The sequence below is a fragment of the Oryzias latipes genome, chromosome 5 (assembly GCF_002234675.1).
Source record: "Oryzias latipes chromosome 5, ASM223467v1".
Lineage (NCBI taxonomy): Eukaryota > Metazoa > Chordata > Actinopteri > Beloniformes > Adrianichthyidae > Oryzias > Oryzias latipes.
The window spans coordinates 26,589,839-26,613,696 of record NC_019863.2 but is presented as its reverse complement, the minus strand read 5'-3'; the positions used below and the strand labels follow the sequence as shown (position 1 = coordinate 26,613,696).

Genomic DNA, 23,858 nt, shown 5'->3' with positions numbered 1-23,858 from the left:
CTCTTTGCTGCAGTTTTTCCACGAAGATGTTGTGGATCTGGTTTGGTCACATCAATTATTGAAATGATTCAAGCTAGAAGATAAGCTGAGTCTGCCATTACAGCTTGAATAATTGTAGGCTGTTCTTAGATTGCCAGAAGGCATTTGTGGTCTGCTGCCTTTAAAGTGTGCCATGTGAGGAACTTTTGTTTTTCTTAAAATATTTTACTCATAATCAGAGTTCATTTACAAGTCTAATGTTCTTTAAAAACCCATTTTGAAAGTCAAAAATGCAAAAGCAAGATATGAAGAAATCAGGTGGAAAAAAAAGAAGGAAAACATCTTAAATATACAAAGCAGGAGTGCAGATAATACAAAGTCGGCTAGTTGGTGGAGACAAGTTCAAAGAAATTCACAATGTTTACCCTTTAAGTACTGAATGAATAGAAACATGTATTAAATTAATAGCTGTTGATTGCTGAAAATTGCAAGAATACATATTATTACTACTACGGTATATAACACCTCTAATATTGCTATGTTATATCATATCATAATTATACATGTAAACAGGAATGTCTTGAGCTCCACTCTTTTCTAATCTTTGAAAGATTTTAATGTGGAAATAATACTTTGTAACGATTCATCATTAATGGATTAATTGATTTATCCAACCAGATTGATCTGTCTGAGACAAGTTATTGATTGAATTGAATCAACCTATACCATTAAAAAAAATTCAAAATGAAATAAATCAATTATGATCAATCTTGGAAAATACCACTTGGATTGAGATAGGTTTATTTTTATTATAACGTAAAAATGATCATGGCAGCGGAAAGGACACATTTGTTGGCAGCAAAAAATCATCAGTCCATCATTCCAGTCTAATGTGTGGAAACACTTTGAATTTAGTAAAGTCATGTGACCATACAGCGTGGTTGAATGTTCTAATAATGATGTGGAAAAACAACAGTGGGGGAACTTTATGAAACTAAAATCTGAATGGATTTGACATTAATTCTTGTTTACCTGTTTGTTTGTACACATATTTAATTTACACTTTATTATCTAGAAGAAATACAAGGAATCTGGAAAAGTCCACCTGTTCAGTATCCAGGTATTTTTCGCTATTTATCATTGTCCAGGAATAAGAATAGTCAACCAAAAATTTAATGCAAATCGAATTGTTTTTAAAAGGAATTGTCATACCCATAGAAAATAATGTAAGAAAAACAAAGGTTTTAACTCAATATGATGTGTCTAAGATTATAAGGGCAATAAATTAAGGGATATTTTAATGCCAGCATTCGTGAAGGGCTATCCCTTTCATAATTCAGTCATTATTAATCATAAGTCAAGTCAAGTTAATCATAATTCAGTTCTGTATCAATCAACACGTTTTCAGGATCTATTTTCCTGACTGAAGTCTACCAACTGTATCTTTAAACAACCTTTTTAGACATTGATTAGACAGCGTCATGATTTCAAATAAAAGGGAAACTTTTCAGTACACTATTTTATGTTAACTCTAGAACTATTAACATCCTTTGTTTTGGTGCTTTCTGAGATATTTGTTGATGCCGTGCAAAAGTTTGAGGAGTTTTGTTACAAGTAGTAAATTATTTGCGAGACAAGTTAATAGTGCTGTGAGAAAAAAACTGAGGAACCTGAAGAGAACAACTGCTCCTGGACGGAGCCAACAACTGTACTGCAAAAAGCAATGAAGCTGATTTAAAGTGTGTGAGGTTTATAGACCAGTCAGCAAAAAACAGAACGTGTGAGAGCCAAAGGCTGTTTCTCAACACAGAGAAGTGTTTGTTTTTGTGGACACGACTGTCTGCTCTTAGGCCTACATACATGTGTGAGATGAACAATCATGTCCTCACTATTGAAAAAAGATGAAGCTTCCAATTGTCTGTTTCTATTATTAGCTTAAGAAAATCAGTGCTTTCACATATGTCATTTAACTGTGATGCCAGAACACATTTGCAATGAGAGGATTACAGCGTGGTGGCAGCACTGTTATGGGATTGGCAGACAAATATTTTCTGACTTCTGAACTTTCGTCTTGGTAACAAAGCTGGACATAGAGACTTGAAATTTCAAAAATTGTACAGTAAAAATTGTGAATATCTCAAATTATTATGCAAATGAAGCCAAGAATCCTGAAATACCCCCCCCCCCCCCCCCCCCTATAAAAAAAGCACTCACATTAGCTAAAAGAACCAAAAACAAAAACAAAAAAAAGGTGCCACAACTGCCTCCTTTTTCCTTCAGGGGTTGCCACTTCCTCCATCTAACCCTGTCTTCTGCATCCTCTCCTTAAACAGTAGCTACCGTTATGTCACGTTCACTGCATTCATAAACCTCCTTTTTGGTCTTCCTCTAGACCTCTTGCCTGGCAGCTCTAGACTCAGCATCCTTCTACCAAAATATTCACTCTCTCTCCTCTGGGTAAGTCTGCCAATTGTTAAGCTATTAAAAATGCATCTACCGGCCATTATGCAATTGCAAATGCTGAGCGGTAAAAAGAGTTGCTAAATATTCTGAAAATAACCACTAAAGTAGCGGTTATCCATTCATGTTTTTAAACTTTTCTACCTTGTAAATTATTCAACTATTAATAAATATGAAGCTGCTAAAAATGCTTAAACTGCTTCCACTATAAAGGTGAATAGTTTACCATTTTTAAAGGATTACCAAAACTGTAAAAAATGTATGCTAAAAAGGCTGAGATATTCCAGGAGATTCCAGAAATTACTCACAAATACCCCGAATACAACAAATAATAAAGAAAACCAGGATCAATAAATACTGCAAATAATTGATGCAAATGACTGAAGGGAGAGGAGCTGGACAAAAAGGTTTAATGCAAAAACTGCTAAATTGATTAATTAAAAAACTAACTAACACAACTAAACCACACTAACTAACTAACTAACTAGCTTACTGGCTAACTAACAAACTGTTTCTCTTTCGGCTTTTCCCATCAGGGGTCGCCACAGCGAACGAGTCGCATGGTAAACTTGGCAATGTTTTACGCCGGATGCCCTTCCTGACGCAACCCTCTCAAAGCAACCGGGCTTGGGACTAACTAACTAACTAAAAAAACTTCATTAAGTTGAAAAACGTGTAGAATCAGGAAACACTGAGCACTGCTGAATATTTTAGCCAATTCATTTGTTAAGTTAGCTGGAAATAAAAACAAATTAAAAAGTAGAAAACTTACAAAAGCAAACAGTTACAGCTAAAATATATTTTAAAAGGTGAACATTTCACCACTAGAAAGACACTAAATGGGTTCTTTATGTCGGGTGTCAGGACTGTAAAATATGATTAGGAGGGAGTTCAAGCTTAAGTTGTGGCCAATAGTCACTTTTAATTTTTGCAATTAACTAAATAACAATAAAAAAGCAAATGCAATGAAAGTAATGAAAATACAGTTTACGGAATATACACTAAAATAAAAGGCGGAAACAATTTTTAAAATTTCAAAGTAACTTCAAAATGCTGAATTAGCAGAAGACGTTAAGTGAAAGACATAATAGTTAAATAAATATTGGAAATAGCATAAATTTTGAAAAGCTGCCTAACCAAAGCTTATATATTTGCTACAATTGATTGGAAAAAAAATATAATAATGATAAACTATAAAAAAAAATTACATTTGTTAGAAAAAAAAGCTTAAGAAATGTATGTAATTATCATCCCTCTCTATCTGCCAGAGCTCAGTTATGGCACCAATGTTATGCCTGCATTCATAACTTAGTTGTGTGTTTTAGACCCAAGACTTAAATAATATTATTAAATTATAAATATATTAAAGAGATGGAGCTGCTGCTGCAGGAGAAAACTAAAGAATTCCCCAATTGTTTTAGCTGTTTACGACCATATGATGGATTGAGTATTGCAGACATCACTTTTAAACTTTTGCAACCAACTGATTGGAGAATAAATAACCGAAACGTAAAGCAGAAAGGAAAGTGCTGTTGTTCTAGTTGCTCATCCCACATCCAAACACAGTGAATGAAATGTCTGACACTTAATGAGTCCACAGACTTGGAAGTTCGGTTTAATAAACACTACTATAGGCTCCTGCTTTTTTTCTGCAATCTGCTTCATGCTTTAAAAAAAGCGCCAATCTGGAGAACATGACGCACATCAGCAATGCAATCACACTGAACATGCAATGTTGTGTTTATGAGGCCATCTGGAAGCAGAGCCAAAGATAGACGTGAACTCTTTCAGTTAACTCCACATAGGATCCGTCAGACTGGAAGTCTTTGCATCTGAAGATGAAGGAAATTGGTTAGGAATACTATGACCCTTTAAACTAAAGCATTACAATTGGACTCTGCAGAAAATATCCTAGAAAACAACACAGTTTTTGCCTATAATGACATAATCATTATTAAAAGACCACTGGGAACACTTTAACAATAGATCAAAATATGATTGGAGTGGGTCTTAAAAAATGTTTAGGTATTTATTTTGTAGCATCTTAACCTCTCCATGAAAATTATAAATCCAACTTACACCACTTCTTCTGTTTACACAAACAGCATCTCCTACAAGGGCATGACATGGTTAAGATTTGCAGATAACACAGCTCTGTTGGCATAGGTGATGGACACCCAGAAACTTGAGAGTAACAAGAAGTCTGCTCTCTATTCACTGGAGCTCTACATTGCAAAGACAAAGGAGCTGTGCTGTGGGCAAACCTGTTCCAACCACTTAGCATCCATCCACTTTCAGCACATGGAGCAGGTATGGAGATTTAAATTCCTGAGGACAGTGACTGACAACTGCTTGTCTTTTGGACATTATGCTTTCTCTAAAAAGACACAGCAACGTCTCCACCTGCTGAGGAAATTGAGAAATTTTAACATCTACAATGAAATTGAAATTCTTGTCTACAGATCACCTTTTGAAAACCATTCTGACTGGGGTAACATTTCACCCAGGTTCTATGGATCAGATTTAAACAAAACTTTTCCAAGTAATAATTCAGGCCAAATGGAGAATTCTAACAACCCAACCTTCTCTGCCTAAAGATGAAGAAAACAACCTTCATCACTGAGGACTCTCCTCGCTGTCTGTACCACTGTTTCCTTCTGTTGTAATGAGGCTGATGAACCTCTCCAGCCATAAGAAAGTACACAAAATTCTTCTTCAGCTCCGCAACTTTTGAGCACTTCTACAAAAATGTTCTCGTCTTTTTAGAAAATATTTTTGCTGCATCTGTTGGTTGGAGTTTCATCAGTCAGGCATAGTTGCTCTCTGTGGGTTAAGTTTGCAATTGTTCAGCTGTTTCTTCTTTTCTAAGCACATAGTTTTTATGTCACATTTACAAGGTTGAAACAGTAATTGTCTGCCTCTCCAGTGAGAATTTTGAGTCTGCTGAAATGAAAACTTACAGAAAAAGCTTGTGCCTTCACTCCATCTACACTTCATAAGTTTGGAACCTGAAGTCATTTTTGTCTTTGCTGCAGGTGTGACACAAGTTGAACACTCACTGCTGACAAACTACTTAATGGTTTATATCCAGGCTCCATACAGGGGAAAAATCACACATTTCTCCTTAAGAAAGCCCAATTTCTTTGCGACTTCTGATTTTCACAAAACAAAGTGTTTTCAAATGTACACAAAAGTTTTCAGTCCAGCCATTACTTTTTCATTTAGAGAAGAAACATCAGGCTGGAAAGATACCTAGAGGCCTTCCAAATAAAGGAATGTGGGCACGTCCAACCAGGAGGAGCAGATTTATGACATGCTAAAGATGTAATTTAGCAACTTTGCGACTTCCTGGAGGAGCTATAGAGAAGATGGCTGGAGAGGGGGGGTCTGGGCTTTTTCACTAAGTTTGCTACTCCCACAAATCCATTGTTTTTCAAAAAGTTTCCTGATCAGAGCCAGTCACATTAGCTGCAGTTCCTCATTGGTTCTGTGGGCAAGAAATTTAATCACCATGTAGAAAAGTCAATAATATGCGAAAAACTATCTTAGAAAACAGGAATAACTACCACAGGCACAAGTTTGATATCAAACATTTACTAACTGAAATCCTTCTCAGAGGATTATGGCATTGATGGAGAGGTGAAAAGAGGAGCAAAGCCGAGAAATTTAATTTCAAATAATAATGTGAGGAGGCTGTGAATGGAAAGAGATCTTTCACAACATATAACCATGCAGTGCAGATTGAACACCTTAACACCTAAATTTATTTCTATTAAGGAAAAAAAAATCACACAGGTTTTGGTTTTAAGCAGATGGTAGATTTAGATCATTTTAGGGCTGAAGTTGGTTTGTCGCATATTTGCGACAACAGGCATCAAGAGACATTAAGGTATTCTTCTGGAGAATGCAGCTTCAAGCTATAGTAAATATATGCACAATGGCTCAAATGGAACTACTGCACAATTCACAGTTAAGAATGTATCTTTTATGGTTTTTTTTGCCTGCCGTATTTGCTTCTTTTGTTTGACATTTTTTCTAAATATGCTAAATCATTTTGGCATAATTTACCAGTTTGAGCTGAACTGCTGTCCCTGCACTTCAAAACCTGTTCTCTACAGTTTCATCTCATCCTCCTGTCCTTTTTTATCCAGCTGCTTCCTAATCCTCTTTAGAAATCTACATTCGCGCATCGCAGAAGCATAAAACTAAAACCTTCCCCAACAGAAGGATTCTTATGGAGTATCCTGCACGAGCACCTGTGCAGCAAAACTGCCTCCTCATCACATACTGTAACACCAAAGCTTGAATTTATTTATAAGAAGCTGATGCAAATCGTATGAAAACACACAGACAATGTGAACATGTTGTATGAACACATAAATGTAAAAACACACAGACAATCTTCAGCATCCTCTTCACTCACATAAATCACTTTTATATTCTCCTTGACTATACATGAACTTCCTCTTTGGTCCTTGACCCAGAATTCACCCCCTCATGTCTGCAGATGCTCTAGCCTTCTTTCAAATATCTATCTGAAGAATCCCGTAAAACCATGTGACTTGATGTGAGTACTACAGGAGGCTAATAAATGTCAACGTTTACCATTTAAAATGTTGATTTTAGGTGTTTGTGAGCTGTGTTATCTTAGAATATGATATAAATGCTACTTAAAGGTTGTTTGCTGTTCAAAGTGTGTTTTCTGTGGTAAAAACCTTTCCTGCGGTTGTTTGCACACACTATAAAAATACATCAACTGTAGACAATTAGCTCAATAACTGTCAGGTAGAATCAAACAAACGTTTATGACAGAACATTATCACTGCGTCATGTGCCTTTTCGGTCAGATGTTGCTTTGATTTGTCTCAAGGTACGTCTATGTAAATGCAGGTGTATGTGCTTTGGGGCTTCTCCATTCAAAACTTTCATGTTCACGCGTTGCTATGGAATTTTTTAAGTCCTTTTTTTGAGGCTCTATGTACAAAATGTACAGCCATTGAACGTGGGTTGAAAGTTTTTCCAGTTGAATTTTGACCAATCAGAGACTCGGATTTGGTAGTGACGAGGGTCACTAAAAAGGGACGCTACCCAAAAGCGTGGAAGTTCCAGCCCCTTGAACATTGATCATGGAGGAGATATAATAATTGGTGTTTGTGCCCAGACAGAATGAAATGACACCAAGTCTTTCATATGTTGGAATAGAGCTGGGAAAGAAAAAGCCTGGAGCAAGATTCATGAGATTTACACCTTTCCAACATTTTGCAAAACAAGCTTCTCCCAACTGTGAGGACATGCGCTAGTTTGTGATGGTCCAGTGACATCACATGCCTGGTGTGTACGTAGCATTGCGCCTGATGCAGCATCAACTCCTCCTCTGAACTGCAGATCAGAGCCAGAGGGAATGATTATGCCACTGTGGAACAGGACGTTTCTTAGTAAACAGCGAGGCGCAAATTTGTCACCTCAGAAGTGGAAATAAATGGCACTATATAAGGGCTAAACTCAAATGTAACACATCTCACTTGCTCTTTGTATCAGGCACCAAAGTTTGTGATTACCAAGACAGACATAGCTAATACTGAGTTTGATTGCTTTGCTTTGTTTACTCTAACATTTGGAATCTAAACTCAGTCATTTAAGGGTCCCAGTCAAGTCAGTAAGATAGACCAAATCCACAAGCCACTGGTTTTCTACCAGTCAGTCATTCTGGGTGAAGAACCTTTTTTTGTGTTTTTACCACAGACAAAAATTTGGAAATTCTTACCAGAAGTCTACCCCCTGCAAAGGCATCTGGTGAAAATGTGCAGCGGAAGGCTTCAGGCACGAAGACAATTCACAATCCTCATGCTGACATTCATCATATCGTTCATTTTCAAAACCTCACTGCACAAAATCTGCTGGTGGATAATTCAGAGTTAATGCATAAAGTCTGGGGAAACATTGTGTTTTTCCACATAAGTCAATAAGCTGTTTGCTGGGACCACATGGTTGTAGAAATATGTTTGCAAGAGCCAGATTCCTTTTTCACAAAGCCAATAACATATATATGATCCTTGTGTAAGATTTTTTATGGGGAATGTGCTATGAGGATTTCTTCTTATTCTAAAACGCGTAATTGTGTGACATCAGTTATGTCTGCAAACTTATCAAACCGGAAATATAGAACACTCTAGGTTCTGTTTTTCCCAAAGACCTCACAAGCTCTCCAGACACCAAAAAGTGGTTTCTATTACCTTTAGTCAGGTTCTGGGGTTTAACAAACTGTGTTACTTACGTAATAGCAGCGGATGGTGGCCGCATTTTGTTCTGGTGTCATAAAGAGGGAGTGGTGTGAGACAAATTCTCCCCTTCCTAAATCTTAGTTTTTCCTAGTTGACTTTTGGTTGGAAAATCTGTATCAAATTTTTTTACATGATTTTAAAGCATTTTTCCAGGTTTCCTTTTTGGTTCAATATTTACCGGGACATGCATGTCAGGACCATAAATTAGAGTCCCACATAAAAAAATATGTTCAACCTTTTAATTTGGCATAAAAATGTATAGACCTTTCGTTATTACTTCCTACACTTGTTACTTGTAATACATAGTTGCTTAACCCAAAAGGTCCCTGTTGACATCAGTGTAACAGAAATATATCAGAAATGAAAAAAAACCCACATCATTTTATTTTTTAGAAAAAATGGCTCTGGGTTCTTCCGGGTTAATAAAACGTTAATGTTAATATTTTATACAAATCTGAACACAACTTGTCGTCAGGGCTCTGAACACAGCAAAGCAGACTTCTGCCTCCCCTCAATTGTTGGGTTATTATTGGTACCATTATTGACAAACATTAAGAAAAATACAATACAAGATTCTTTAAGCATTGCAAAAATGACAAAAGAAATATTAAAAAAAAATAATAATAAAACTGTAAGAAGAAATATGTATTTTTGCTCATTTTGTTTGTATAGCCTTCCACTCTACTTTCCTCATTTGCCACCCTTTTAAAGTCTCTTACTCCCCTCCTGCCCCCTATAAGACATTCTACACCACTGGATTCAGGTTTTTACATGTTCTGTTATGTTTAAATCTTTTGATTCTATAGTCCAGGGGTCATTAAACTCTTAAAAAGCCTTGTGGGTCAATTTCTCATTGACCACAACCCACGAGGAGCCACAAAGTTTGACTTCCCCCTTTAGAAAAAGTACAACCCTTCTATCTATTCATGTTATTCTCAGTATTATGATAAATATAAATGAACTATTGTTTTTTGGGACGCACAAAACAAAACTGTAAAGAAAACTGGCATGAATTACTAAATATGAAATAGTTTGGAGCTTGAAGTCGAGGTATGCATGACTTCCTTTTTGAAAAAAAAAAAAATCATCCTGTGCCATAGTATCATCCTGCTGCAACAAAAGCAGTAGTAGACTGTGCAATGTCCGCAGTGTAAAGAAAAAAAACTCTTCAGAGTTTATTTACCATAGTCGGTGCGCCTCGGCCATAAATCGGTAACTGTAATAAACTATGAAGCCGATGGATTGTTGGAGCATTACAGCAACCACGTCAGGAGCCTGGCAGAGTGATATGTACTGTAATTCAACTGTTTCTGGATGAGTTACAAAGTTTGACTTATTGGAATGTGGCCCCAGAGCCTCAGGCTGACTTCAGGAGAGAATACAAATTATTTTTCATTAAGTACCAATGCAGAGGAATATGGATCAAGTTTAACGATTTGCCACAGATCAATGTGTTCAATTTCTATAAGGTTCCTTCTGGTTCGTTTTCACTTAAACGGACTAAATTGCTGACGGTTAAATGTCAAATGACCACAGCCATTTGAGTTTTCTGAATTTTGTTTTAATCTAGAAGTACCCGTTAGATCCTTATTTGCAAAACACAGCAAAGCATTTTGTGTTCCTGAAGTTGGTGAGTTAAATTTTGAGATATTCCCTCAATAGTTGTAAAACTCTTGCTTGTAAATCACAAAAAGTATATTTTAAAAGATAATTAATGTCTCAAAAATGCAATGTAATTGTCCAGACATTAAAATTATCGATGTAAATATCTTCACATATCTGGCATCTCCTGACCCAGGCATTTACAAGACTACCGAAACAAAAAGAACATCTTCTACAACTTTTTCTCTTTCTCTTACAAAATGTATCATTGTCCCCCCTCTTCTGAGTAAACAGTTTGTATCTAATGCTCTCACTGGTTTCTGCTCAGTATCTGTGTATGACACTGTGCCAGCTCCCTGATATTCTCATTCAGTTTGAACAGCCATAGCCTCAGTCTGAAAGTGAAGACTTTTTTTCCCCTCCTTCTTATATTACAGCTTTACTGAACTGAAAATAGGAAGTTCAGAGCTTTTGAGAATATCTTTGACTTGGGGAAGGGAGGTAGATGGCTGCTGCGTCTCCACCCAGAGCCTGATGTTTAAAACAAAACAGATCTTGAGGGTTTTATCTGAAATTCAGCACAACTTAAACCTAATGATGAATAAATTGCTCAAAGGCAATGCATGCATGGATGTCTACACAGATAGGCTTTATTTTCGGTGATGTATTTCCCTAATGAAGTCTCAACCTGCAGAGAAACAGCAGCAGTTTTTAATAAATCTAAATCCAATTAAACCTGACCCTTCTGCCCTGCCATGTCACTTACAGTCCATGAGCAGTAAGAGCCACAGTAAACAGGTCAACATCAGTATGCGTTACATAAATTACAGGAAAAGAACATTTCAATTAGATTTGCAACTTCCAAAAAGGTCCAAAGCAACGACGTTTTTAAAATCAATTTCAGCAATATCTTGATAACCGATCTGCTGTTTTACTAGTAAGATGAACTCTAACTAATTATTGGATCTTTCATAATGAAGACATTCCTGTTATTGGTATTATAATAAACCATTAAGTACTTTATTTTATTATCTGAAGCCATTTTATCGGATCTGCTTCCACCAAAACAGCAAGTTTGTTTGCTTTTTTTCTGGCACCACAAAAAGTAGCATCAATGAGCACAGACGCGTTGCAGCAGCACACACAAACTCCCACACAGCGCGAGCTAATCTGGTCTTTTCAAAGGCTGAATTGCAGAATTCAGACAGGAGACAGAAAAGAAAGATTCCATCCATCCATCTTCTACACACGGTTATTTCTGTGCAGGTTCACAGAGATGCTGGAGCCTATCCCTGCTACTGGGAAAAGGTTGGTACACCCTGAACAGCTCGCCTTCAGAAGGAGAAGACAAAAATGGTTCATGCCAAATGGATGTTATGTCCAATTATATCATTTGTAGGGATAACTTCCTTTCACTTCTCTTAACAGACATCATTTTAGCCAAAGATTCATATAATATTTTGACTCAAAATGGTATTTTCTGCAGAGATCAAGACCATTTTAGGAATTTTTAAAAATTATTTCTGGAAATTTTGAGCTACTTTATGGGCCATGAAAGTGATTTGATTGTCCCAAAACTTTAGAAAATTTTTTTAGCTTCATGATGAGATGCTGAGGTTTTAGATCATAAGTAGCACACCGAGAGGAAATACATAGGGGACAATGTGTTCAAAATACCAAGAAGTTTATGTTTACTTTCTATAAATGTACCTCCTTGATTTACTGTGAAAGCAGTGACTGTGCTCACACAGCAACTGCTCTAAATCCTCATTTCATCCTGTTTTATTTTCCACAATGCCTCAGCGAGGAGGAAATGATTTAGCCACCCTGCTGTACTGTTAGCTCTGAGCTCTGAAACACATCCATGTACGATGCCATTGAATTTTTTAGAGGGCAAATACGGCTGAGAAAGCAAATGGGAGAGTTAATGGCTGTGCTGCACGTTTGAAATGTGTTACAAGGCTCCTGGAATAGACATGAGTTGGTAGCGTAGTCTGCAACAGAGCTTTTGCTGTCTGAATACTTGGCCTAAAAATATAGACGTTAACTGGAAGAAAGCCTAGAAAAACAAACCAAGGGCACATAGTATGTTTAAATGTAAAGATTTGAAATAGTTTTTTTTCAAACAAAACTTAAAAAATATATATTTGTGTTAATTTTGCAAATAATATTTAGGATAGAAAAAAATGTCATAGATTTCACTTTTAGGTTTTAAAAGATAAAAGCACCAAAGACTTGGCAGAAGCTTAATGGTGTTCTGATTAAACAAAAATTCAAAAATGAGCCACCTGCCAAATAGTGGGTTTTAGTTATTTGCTCCACTAATGACATAATTACACAGTCCATATGAAACAGACTGATAGTTTGCTCAGCAAACCTTCAGGCAACACTTGTAAACCTGGTCTGACATCTGGAAGAAATCCTAAAATGACTTAAGCTTGAAAATCATCATTATCTGTAAGGTTGATTGCTCTGGTATAGAGTGGGAATATTTACCAGTAGTGTCTCTGTTACGTTTGTTAGATCTATGATCCTGTTGAGGCAGCACTTCAAGAATCCAAGGGGGATCACAGGAGGTAAGGGATGCAATCAAGCTGAAAAAGGAGTCCGAGGCAGTTGGAGTGGCAAAAGAGCCAATCCAATGCCGGTGTTTTGTTAATTTAGAGAGAGCGTTTGATATTATTCCTTTCAGGGTTCTGTGGGAAGGGCTATGGGAATACGGGATCCACAAAGGTCCATAGCAACAATGCTTTTTTTAATGCTGTTTCACCAGCAACATACACCTCATACTAACATCTCATATCGTGCAGCCCTAACCCCAACTTAACATTACTAGGGCAAAAAATGGCGAGCAATATCAGTGCTATCCAGCCTAACAGTTTTCAGCCAAATGACAGCTCAGAGGAGCAAAACAAAGACGTACATGGATTTAGTCATCTGCAAGTGAATGCATCAGAATGCCGCAAAGCAGGGAGCTTGTGGCTTGCCGTGGCAACTTGTACGTCACACTTACAACCATTCCAAATATATTTTTGCATCTGCTCCTGATTCCCAACGATTTCAATAAATAAATACTCAGAAATGCAATTTTAAGATTTTTTTTACTCATAGATGTCCTCCATCATGAGAAAAATGTCAAAAGAACTTGTTGAAAAACACAATTTTCATCAGAGTGGGTCTTTACATATTATTATTTTTATCTTTAGCACAATGAGCCTTTGTAAAGCCGCTATAATCATAATTAAGTAGAAAAAATAAAGGTTTTATGCTTTCTACAGAATCTGGCTTTTTTTTTAAACTTCATATTAGGTCCAAGCAAGACAAAAATCTGTAAAGTGGGTCTCTATGTCAGAGCTCATCAAAAGTGGCAGAGGTGAAGTAGAGTTTTCTGGCATGAATGCTAAACGTTTCCTTCAGGATTTGACCCACTGAACCAGGCCTTATTGTGTGCTCACTCAGCAGACTAGCACATGAAGGCATACCAAAGTCTGTCTGAGATGACCGATTCATTCAAGTCTGTGCTGCAGACAAGCCAAAACCATGTTGGTGGAAAATTGGAGCTGTAACACTGAAAACTCGTGGGATTAGTCCTCCAAAGCGTGCTTGGCCTTTCTTGTATAAGTTAATGCGGCTGGAAGAACGCGCTCACTTCTCTACAAAAACCTTCTCCACCACAAAGCTGGACTTGTGCCTCTACTCCTCCTACATAATCAAAAGAAAGCTGATCTCCGAGGGCTTTCACCAGTCAATAGTAGCAGTCAGTACCTAAATATACTTTACTCTCCTGTCTTGTCTAGGCTGTAATACAGTTAATCAGCTTTGGTGAGAAGAGAGCGTGAGAGAGGATCTCACTTAGCACATTGAGAGAGAACAAGCAGGCAGGAGTGATGGGTGGGAAGGAGCCAGGTGACTCAGAGCATGTGACAGGGGGGGGGGGGGGGGGGGGGGGGGGTCACTGCGGTGGGAGGTGGTGAGATGAATGACTAAGGTGTGATTTCTTGCCGCTAATGGAGGCATCCACCTCCACTGAGCTCTGTTCCTGAGTCCTGTGACCAGCATCATCTGCAACCTGCTTTAAGCTCCGATTTGAATATTCCTGCCTGAATTTTTTTTTCTTTTTTGCATAAAAATCCCCATTTTGTCAGATGCATCTGCTCAGATCTGAATGTCAATTCAGATCAAAAAGTCTTTCTGCAACTGCAATACCTGAGAAAGTGCAGAAAAGGTCCATAGGAATACGATTTTTGGACCACATACGTGTAGGATTTTTTGTGGTTTTATGTAAATTTAAAATGTATCTTCTTCACACTTCACCAGCTAATCTGACCATTTGCCGCTCCTGTTGTTAGTTGCCTTGGTTACAAAGTCAGTGTGACATCATAGTACAGTGACGCTCCCTGCTCAGCACAGAAAAGCACATCATTGCTCTGCAGGAGGGTTTATGTTGTTTGCTGCAAACAGTTGAATTAAAAATAATGTGTATTTTTTGTTTTTAATTGGTTTGTTGATGTTCAAGAGGTTTCTCACCAAGTTCAATTTCAATGAAAGGAAACATTCCTTTATTGATGAACGACTTGCTATTGTTGCTCCTCTCGTTAATTTGCTGTAAAAATATGGATGAGGTGGATTTCATTCAATCCCTGCATCTTATTGAAGAAATGCTTCTGCTCATTAGTAAAAGAAAATTCAAATATATCTGGTTCTGGTTTTGAGAAGAAAAAAGGCTGATTTTAACAGGTATTTTCTCATGATTACCTAAAATTCCCTTCGGGGATTAATAAAGTTGATCTTGAATCTCGAATGATTCAGGACAAATATACAGTACAGAAAATTAAGCATAAAATTGCATACAAATAAAGAAATACCAGAGGAAATCTTGTTAAATACATGCTTTAATGAAATTTCTTGCAAAACCACCAACCATTTGTGTTTAGACAATTAGGAACACTAATGTGGAGATGTCAACCTGCATAGAATTTGAACTGAAACCCGCAGCCCACTGTCTTTGGACAGGTTTATATAAAAGTGAGTTTTTGGCCCATTATTTGTCTGATTGTTGCACACAGCCTGCAGCTGTTTCCTGGTGTCAAAACCCATAGGCTACCCACTCAGAATCACCTGTCAGACCAGTCCAATAACAGAACTCACCAGTCCATAATTTAAGAATCTAGAAAAGAAAGTTCTGGAATTAAGTTTGTTCCTAAGCAAACCTGCTGGAGGTTTCAAGTCCTTTTTTTTTACAAAGGTTATAAACAAGATAAATAGGGTTATTAATAAATGTTCATGGAAAAATAATGGCTGAAATAATGGTCAACACAAAAATCCGAAGTTAATACAACTTTGTATGGCAAATGTTTTTTTTATTATGCCTTAGACTTAAGGTAACAACAGTTGATGCTGTTGTAGGGTGCCCTTTACGTAACGCTGCAGGCATTGGTAAGGTGCGCGGTTTGGCTTCTTACGTACTGCACCCAAATGCATAAGATGTAAACACAAACTACACTCTGGTTGTCTAACTTCCTCATTTCTGACAGCCAGGCTGTGTGCAAGGAGTGTTCACCATTCACTTGAACAGCGCTAACGTGTGCACAGTGCGCAGGCTGGTAGGTTGAAGACATGAAAACATTTATACGATGTGCCTGTATCTCACCTACTTCCCCCTTATTTCTCCTTTTGAGTTGAATAAGTGTTCACTGCGACCTAATGCTCACACAGAAAAAATGTGAATGAACATTTTTGCTCCACAGGCTCACAGAGTGGTCGTGCGAGCCACCTGCATGCCTTTTATAGGTTTGCCTCTTTTTCGCAGCCCATATCCACATGTAAGGGCAGTTGTGACTAAAGCATAAGCTTCACATTGTTTAATCGTTCTTTTTCTCCCAGAAACTAGGGGGTACCGTCTCACAAAGCTTGCAAAACACTTGAGAGTATTTGAGAGGAAGTTTTTCAATTACCTTCAATTGTTTTAGTGGCTCTTCACTGACCCTTCACATTCCTCTTGTGTCACAGGACAATGGAGACACATAGATTCACTGTGGGGGTTAGTATCTTTGAAACAGAATAATGACTAATTGCAGACAGAAATAAGAATCTGACATTCTAGAAGCTAAAATATTCAGTGTGATTCCATGTGAAATCTGAAATTTCCACATTTTCATGCAATATTGCATCTCTAGGTATTTGCATGAATGTGAGAGCTGAAACATCACACATCAGTCTAAATTGTAATCAGTTTGAGGCAGGCTTGTGACAAATCAATAAATCTGCATAGACTTAAGTTCAAATTGTATGAGAAAGTTTGTTTTGTTTAGGTTTTTTCACAGTTTCAGTAAATTGTGAAGCTTCAGCCTCACCCGCCCTTTCGAAGTGGATGTGGGCTGTGGATGAAACCTGTACAGGACAAGCAGGTGGTCCACACACAATTTTAAGGCCAGAAACCACTCTGAGCTGGTTTAGCCAAGTAAGTGAGAAATAGGCGTGTCTTACGCCTATTTCAGTGCACAAGGCACAAGGCACACGATAGTGCTATTCAAGTGACAAATAGCCTAGCCCTGACCTGAACCCTAAGCTTAACCCTCACCTAAAGCTGGGGAACATATGGAGCACTGGGGTTCTGTCCTCTAATTTCATCTACTTCTCCTCTCCTCTATTCTTGATCATTTATTTATCAAAGTGTGTACAGAAAGGTTTTAAAGCAAAATAACAATAAATCTAATGTATACTGTACTCTTTGTATCTTAAATCTTAAGTTCTGTATCTCTGCAATGGGTTCAAGATCTTACGCTAACATAAGAGAGACAGAAGCAGAAGTGTTTTGACAAGAGTACGGAAAGAAGCACATGGGATATTATCATTTCAGAGAAAGTGAGCTGACTGGCTGTAAAGTGTGTGAAATGCATACAAACCCTACAAATACTGTGTAATGTTTGAATCCTAATCTTCCCTTCTTTTCAGCAGCATGAAATCCTGCACCTTTACTTTAAAAAAAGGCTACATAAAACATGGTAGCTCACCAAAAAAAACATGCCACATGAATTTTATCATGCATCTTTTATTAAAAAAAAATGATAAATAACTTTCATAAAATAAGAATAATGAAGTCAATGACATCCTTTGTTGGTTGACTGGTAAAAACAGCAAAGTTCAGTCAAGTTAAAGTTAAAAACACATTCTGGTAAATAAGGCAGTCACCAAACAAATCGCTCATCATACCAGGTAGGGTACATTTTAAACAAAACGCTTGGACCAGAAAAGGGCTTTGCATGATTTTGAATAAGCAATTGGCTTGCTGGTGGGAATGTCCAGCATGAATCAATGGTGAGGTGAAATATTAATTCATTTGCATTAAGCATTCCTCTTTAACTTGTCTATTTTCAGACTCTTTGATGCTGCATGCTCCAGAACTGAGTCTTCTTAAGCGTTCTTTGAACAGCTAGACGTCATCAAACCTCCACTGCTCTTCCATTCACCCATGTTAAATTCTCTGTGTTGACACAATAGAAAACTGCTGTCCAACAGAGTCAGCAAGGAGACAGTGTTCTCTGCAAAGATGACAAAATGATCATTCTCAGATGAAAATTTCTCTGCTCCACACCCCCACTGTGCCCGCAGAGCACAACCAACGGAAAACAAAAACAGCTTCAAAAAGCCCAGAAAGGATGGGAAAAGGTCATCTGGATGAGCCCCTCTGCACTTGAGGCAGTCAAGTTCAAACATTGCTGCAAACCTGATGCTCAATGACTGTAAAGACAGGGTGAAACCACACAAAAATTTGCATCGAGTTAAAACTAGCTTTTTAAGCTATTTGGTGTCTACATGAGAACTAGACTGAGTGACTCCTCCCCCTTCATGTTCCAAACAGGAAGTACCTGACAAGAAGCCAAAATCCCATAAACGTCTCTTGAGAAATAAACAGCTGTTACTCAGTCATTATATTTGTCAGAATAACCATTCTTGCTCTGCTGCCTTTTTTTAAAAACATATTCGTTTTTTAATTCTTTTTTGATGTAGTTCAAATTGGCCAACCAGATTCCACAATAAAAGTGTGTGGCTGAACACTTGAAATGTTTGATCAACAGATTCTCTAGAGCTAGGGGTGTGGACTTCCAACAGACTTAGTCCTGATTGGCGAGAGTGGTTGCCATAGAAGCGTTAACTCAGAGCAATGCAGACCAATCACTGATTACTGACATTGTCTGGTTCCATAATGGCGACATCAGTATCACACAAAAAATGGCAACTGAATAGACTTCATTTCATCGAATCAGGAAACAAGTCTTTCTGCGGGTGATGTCACTCTCACTCAGTCCAGTTCTCAAATACAGTCAGTGGGATGGATATGGAGGGTTTTTGGGAGGTAGGGTTCTGAAACATTGTCACTAAAACGAGAGAAATCCTCAGGGCTGACAATTGTTAGTACTCACCTGGTGAGGCTATTTTACAGTGAGTTGTATGCTCACCTGGCAGTCAAGACCCTCGTTTGTAATGTAAGATGGATCATAATTAAACTACACTTTGAGGTTTCTTGAATGTCACACATTTCCCCCTGACTACCAGCAATGCCATTATGTCTTCTGTAGAGGATATTTCTAAAGCTGAATGTCTCCTAACCACTGCATTCTACAAAAAAAGCAAATTACCAGCCAATAAACTTTACGAAAATGTAACTTGTCATTTCAACCAGAAATTTTTATAGATACTAATTTCAATCATGTTGATCCAACATGATACCATTAAATTGGATTATGCCTGTAGATAACCTCACAATATCACAAGATTATGCAAGATTCCTCAACTACACCTGGCTGCAGCCTGGGGAACGCTCAACGTCGAGGAATCCCTGAATGCTGCAGAATGTTAACCCCGCCCACGTTGAGCCTGTCTTCTCCTTCACATTTTACAAGTTTCCATGTGCAATATTACCACCCTAGGGAAGTTAAGGAGTACATAGTCTCATTTTGTTGAACCAACATCTTAGAAATTAGTTAGCAACAATATTAAGTTAAGTTGGGTCGAATCAACTTAAATTTATTAGGTTGAACCTAAATACACGCAGTTGACCCAATTTCCTAGGTACATTAACTAGGACCAATATGATTCATTTTTGTTCCAGTAAAGCTGTCAGGTGGGAATCCTTTCCATTATGTTTTTATGTTCATTCAATGTGAAAGTTTTTTGAGTGTATGAGGAGGGTGGGGCTAGTGGGAATTGTGCCTTTTTGGTCGATTAAAAAAAAAAAAAAAAAAAAAGACTTTTTTTCCTCTGGTAGTCAGGAGAATATGAGGGATGTCAAAAGATGTAAAAAATGCAATTTTGGAACCAAAGTTTGCATTTAAGTGAACAAGGACTGCTGTTTTTTGCAGTACTGCATTAGTCTATTTTAGGAGAACCCTTTGGGCTCTCAGAGTTAAAGTTAATGGGCCTCATCCCTACAAAGTTTAATCAGCATTGAATGTAGTTGGGCGTGGTCACGCAATCACTGATTTGACCGCGAGAAAAGCTCATTCTGGTTTCTTTGTTGCATTCAAACCACCTAAAGCAACATTTGGGATTGTGCTGCCAAGACTTCATGATAAAATCATTTTTATGTCATAAACTGGAGTGGTCTGTTCTCTGTTGTAAGCACATGAAGTCTTTTTACAATCTCTATAACAATTTTCTGTGTTTTGTCTTAATCAAAATTCAGCAAAAACCACCTCTCTCGCTTAAATTGTACAATCAGAGTCAGAAAAACTCCAATTTTTATTTTAATAATAATAAAATGAACTGGAATTTAAGATGATCCTGTCTGCTGTGTGAGCAGAACTAACTGCGTTGTTTGAATTGAGACAGCAACATCACTTAGATTTTCATTTGGACGCTTATAAGCAGCCTCTGATTTGAATATTTACTGAATTTCCTTTCAACATTTTTTTGCACTCCTTCATATCTGCCACATGTCTGAGCATCCTCCCTTTCATGTTGAGATTAGCGGCTTAAAGTCAGATGATGCTTTGCACGGAGGTTTGACGGCTGCCACAGGTATCTATGCAGGATTTCTTTGCTCAAGTATCTCCTTCTACTCGCTGTCCTACCACTGCAAGATTTTGATCCAGTGAAAAAAGGAAGGTTGCAAACACAGCAAAGGAAAAAAAAAAACAACACAAATCCCATGTGATTTTCTGCAGTTCTTGGATTTCCTGGAGGGGGTCACTTATCTTTGCTTGGCTGCCCAAAGTCGTCAGAGAATGGTTGTAAATTTCCTTTCAGATAGAGGGTTTCAACTCTTTGCAATAAATTAGAGCACACAGGTTGAGATTTGCAGGAGATATTAAAGATGCCACGCCATATTTCCTTAATTTTGAATTGTAAGCTGTTAGAAATGTGCAAATATTCTATTCTGTGCAGCAAAAATGAGATGTAACCCAGCCTCTGCAGTGGAGGAGTGTGCATACTTCCATGCTGGCGACTGCAGACACCACTGTCCTCAGGAAGAGAGACGCCCTTTTCCTATTAACACCCCCCTGACGCACACATTTACGCTCACACACTCATTAAGCTCCCCTGCTTGAGTGTCTCTTTATACGTAACTTTTTTTTGAAAAATTTTGCATCTCTTCTTTTTATCTCATTTTGAAGGAATGGTGCACAAATGTTTGGCTGATGTGAATTTCTGCTCTGCAGAGCAGAGTTCATTTCATAATTGTAGATCTCCTCTCTGGTCATCTCCACTACGGGGAACAAAGATTTATGCTCCAATATTGTTGCTCTGCATGCACTCAACTCTCAATCCTCACACCAGCAGTAAGCGCACACATCCTGAAGTACAAGCAGTTTGGCATGTTTCCCTTGCACATTAATAGCTTTCACTTGTATGAATAAAATGTAATGAATCCAGAAAACGTATTTCAAAGACAAGAGACACTTATTTTACAGTGGAGTAATTTTTTTTAAGGGAAGTAGCTCTACATTAGTGGTGATGCAGTTTTAAGGGTTTCATGTCTTTGCATGCCAGAAGCTCATGCACAAAAGGTGAAATTGTTTCCCCAGGGATATAATTGTGTACAAACACTGAGGATGAATAAGGCCAGCTGGGGTCTAATGTATGGACCTTTGATTGGACTGAAGCATCATTTTACACAGCACAAAGCTCATCTTAAAGATAGCTATTCTTGTGTTTTAGTTTTTATTTTTACCCTAAATTAGTTTTTTTGTGTGTGCATCCAAACTGCAATTAATGAAATATAAGTTTTAATTCACAGGTGATGAGCTTTTAAAAGTGAAGTACTTGGACCAGTTCAAATAGTTAAAGTTCCTCATGAAAACTGCCTTAAAGCACGTTTAACCCGGCTCACACACGTGCCACAGAAATCCAAGCAGTGGCAGTGCCAGAGAGCATCGCACGCTTTTGACATAATGGGGTTTTTCCACATTACTGCGCTGTTTGACTGAATATTGCTCAGTGTTGTGACAGCAGCATCCTCACCAGCTGCAGCATCAGCATCTGCATCTGCCGCACGGAGAGGATGCAGAGAGAAGCAGGAGCTGCAATAAAGTCTGAATACCCAAAGTGGAAGGAGAAACGAGCGTTAGTCCATCCTGCATCGACACAGAGTGAAACTTTTGGAGTTTTCTTGAAATAAAGCACTATTCGATATTATTTAACATGATTATTATGACGACAAAAGTGACTTCTTGCATCCATTTCACGTTTAAAGCGATGTTTTTCGGAGATCTGTCTCCCAGATCAGCATTGTTTAATTCACCAACACACATTTTAAGGATTGTGTTAATGAATGAAACTCTCCTTAGCGCGCGTCGTTCTCTACGGGTCCGAGTCTTTGTTCCAAAAGCAACTTACCTTCACGGCAGGTGTCGCGCTCAAACAGAGAATCCAGAAAGTCCTGCTCTCCTGCACTCCTGAACTGAACGCTGCAGAAAGTTTTGGAGAAATGAAAGTACTTCTGCGCCAAATGGTTACGCGCATGCAGGCTGGAGTAGCGACTGGACCATCTGTTGTGGCTGTGCGCAATGAGTTCTGCGGCAGGGAGGGTGGGGGGTGCAGATCTGCGAGGAAGAGTCGTAGAAGCAACTCATGTCAAAAGCTGCTCAAAAACAGTTCAAACGGGGGAAATAAAAAATTGCTTTTCATGAACCTTTGAAAATAAGCAACGAAATGTGATGCACACGAAGGAGAATTCTTTTCACTGTGTTGTAAAATTCCATTTTTTTTTTACATTGTCCTCTTTACCTAGATGTACACTGAAATAACTTCTTTCTTTAGGATGACATTAATATTAATCAAACACTGGTTCACATTTCCAACTTATTCAAGAATGTATTTGTGTTCACATTAATAAACTATTTTGCTCAATTAGCTAAATGTTGCAAAAAATGAGAACATCAGAAAGCAAACTGGAGGATGGGTTTAAATCATTTTAGCATGGATGATAACAAATTCCTGTTTTCTTGGTTTTGGATTTGTCTCACCTCCTGTGACACCTCAGGCCATTTAGAGAGAAAATTACTTAAATAAATAAGTATTTTTCTTTTATTTCCTTCCACATAGCAGCAAGCTGCATAGTAGTGCAGTGGTTGGCGCTCCCACCACACAGCGAAATGGCCCTCCATGGCTCGAACCCCTTTCTGTGTGAAGTTTGGATGTTCTCCTCATGTGTGCGTTTTTTTCCAGGCACAGTCCAAAGACATGCTTCATTGTTGATATGGCTGTGTGGCGCTGCTGCAGACCAGTCCAGGGTGTACCCCACCCTTGCCCACCGGTAGCCAGGTTGGGCTCTGGCAGCCCTGTGAGCATGAAAGGGATCCAGCAGGTTAGGAAAATAGATAGGTCTTGCACAGTTCTACTTAAACTTCCACCAAAATCATATTACCTAAAACGCAGATACAACCCTTATCTCAATGGATTTGACTTTTTGTAAAATATAAATTTTTTTGTTTCCTTACATCAAAAAAAGGTTAATGTGACTCAAGTTATATTCTGTCTGTTTGTTTGTCTCAGTAAAAAATGTGACTTCATGGAGGTTTTGAACATGTTAAAAACCTTGTGCTATCTTAGATGACCCCCCCTACCATGACAAAGGTGGATAAAGGTGGAAAGATTTCATGTAATCCATGGACACCAGTGAAGATCACAAATCATTGAAGAAAAAAGGTTCAGCGCACTGTCTAGTGCAGGGGTGGCTTACCCTGGTCCTCAAGAGCCTCAACCCTGCCGGTTTTCTAGCTCTCCCTCACCAGCTTGCTGTTGATTAGCTGACTCAAGTGATTTCACATCCTAATTGACTGAACACACCTGATTTAGGTTATCATCATCAAGCAGTCCAGGGAGAGCTGGAAAACAGGCAGGGTTGAGGCTCTTGAGGACCAGGGTTGGCCACCCCTGGTCTAGTGGGTCTAGATGACCCAACTCCCAATGTTAAAGTGCCTAGGATAGCACAAGGGTTACACCCATCGCTTCTCAGTTGAGTTTCTCTCAGAATGAATGACAAATGATAAGTTCTGCCTTTAAAAAACATCAGCTATGACCAGTGAAACACAA

At 38.2% G+C, this 23,858-nt stretch overlaps 1 protein-coding gene across 1 annotated transcript in view; it reads right to left on the bottom strand.

Moving 5' to 3' along the window:
* The window catches only part of camkv (CaM kinase like vesicle associated), a 38,570-nt gene extending 16,215 nt beyond the window's left edge, over positions 1–22,355 (bottom strand). The window contains exon 1 of the mRNA XM_023955164.1: positions 22,161–22,355. The gene's annotated coding sequence lies outside the window, so the exon portion shown is untranslated. The remainder of the gene's footprint in view (positions 1–22,160) is intronic.
* Positions 22,356–23,858: the final 1,503 nt, after the last annotated feature.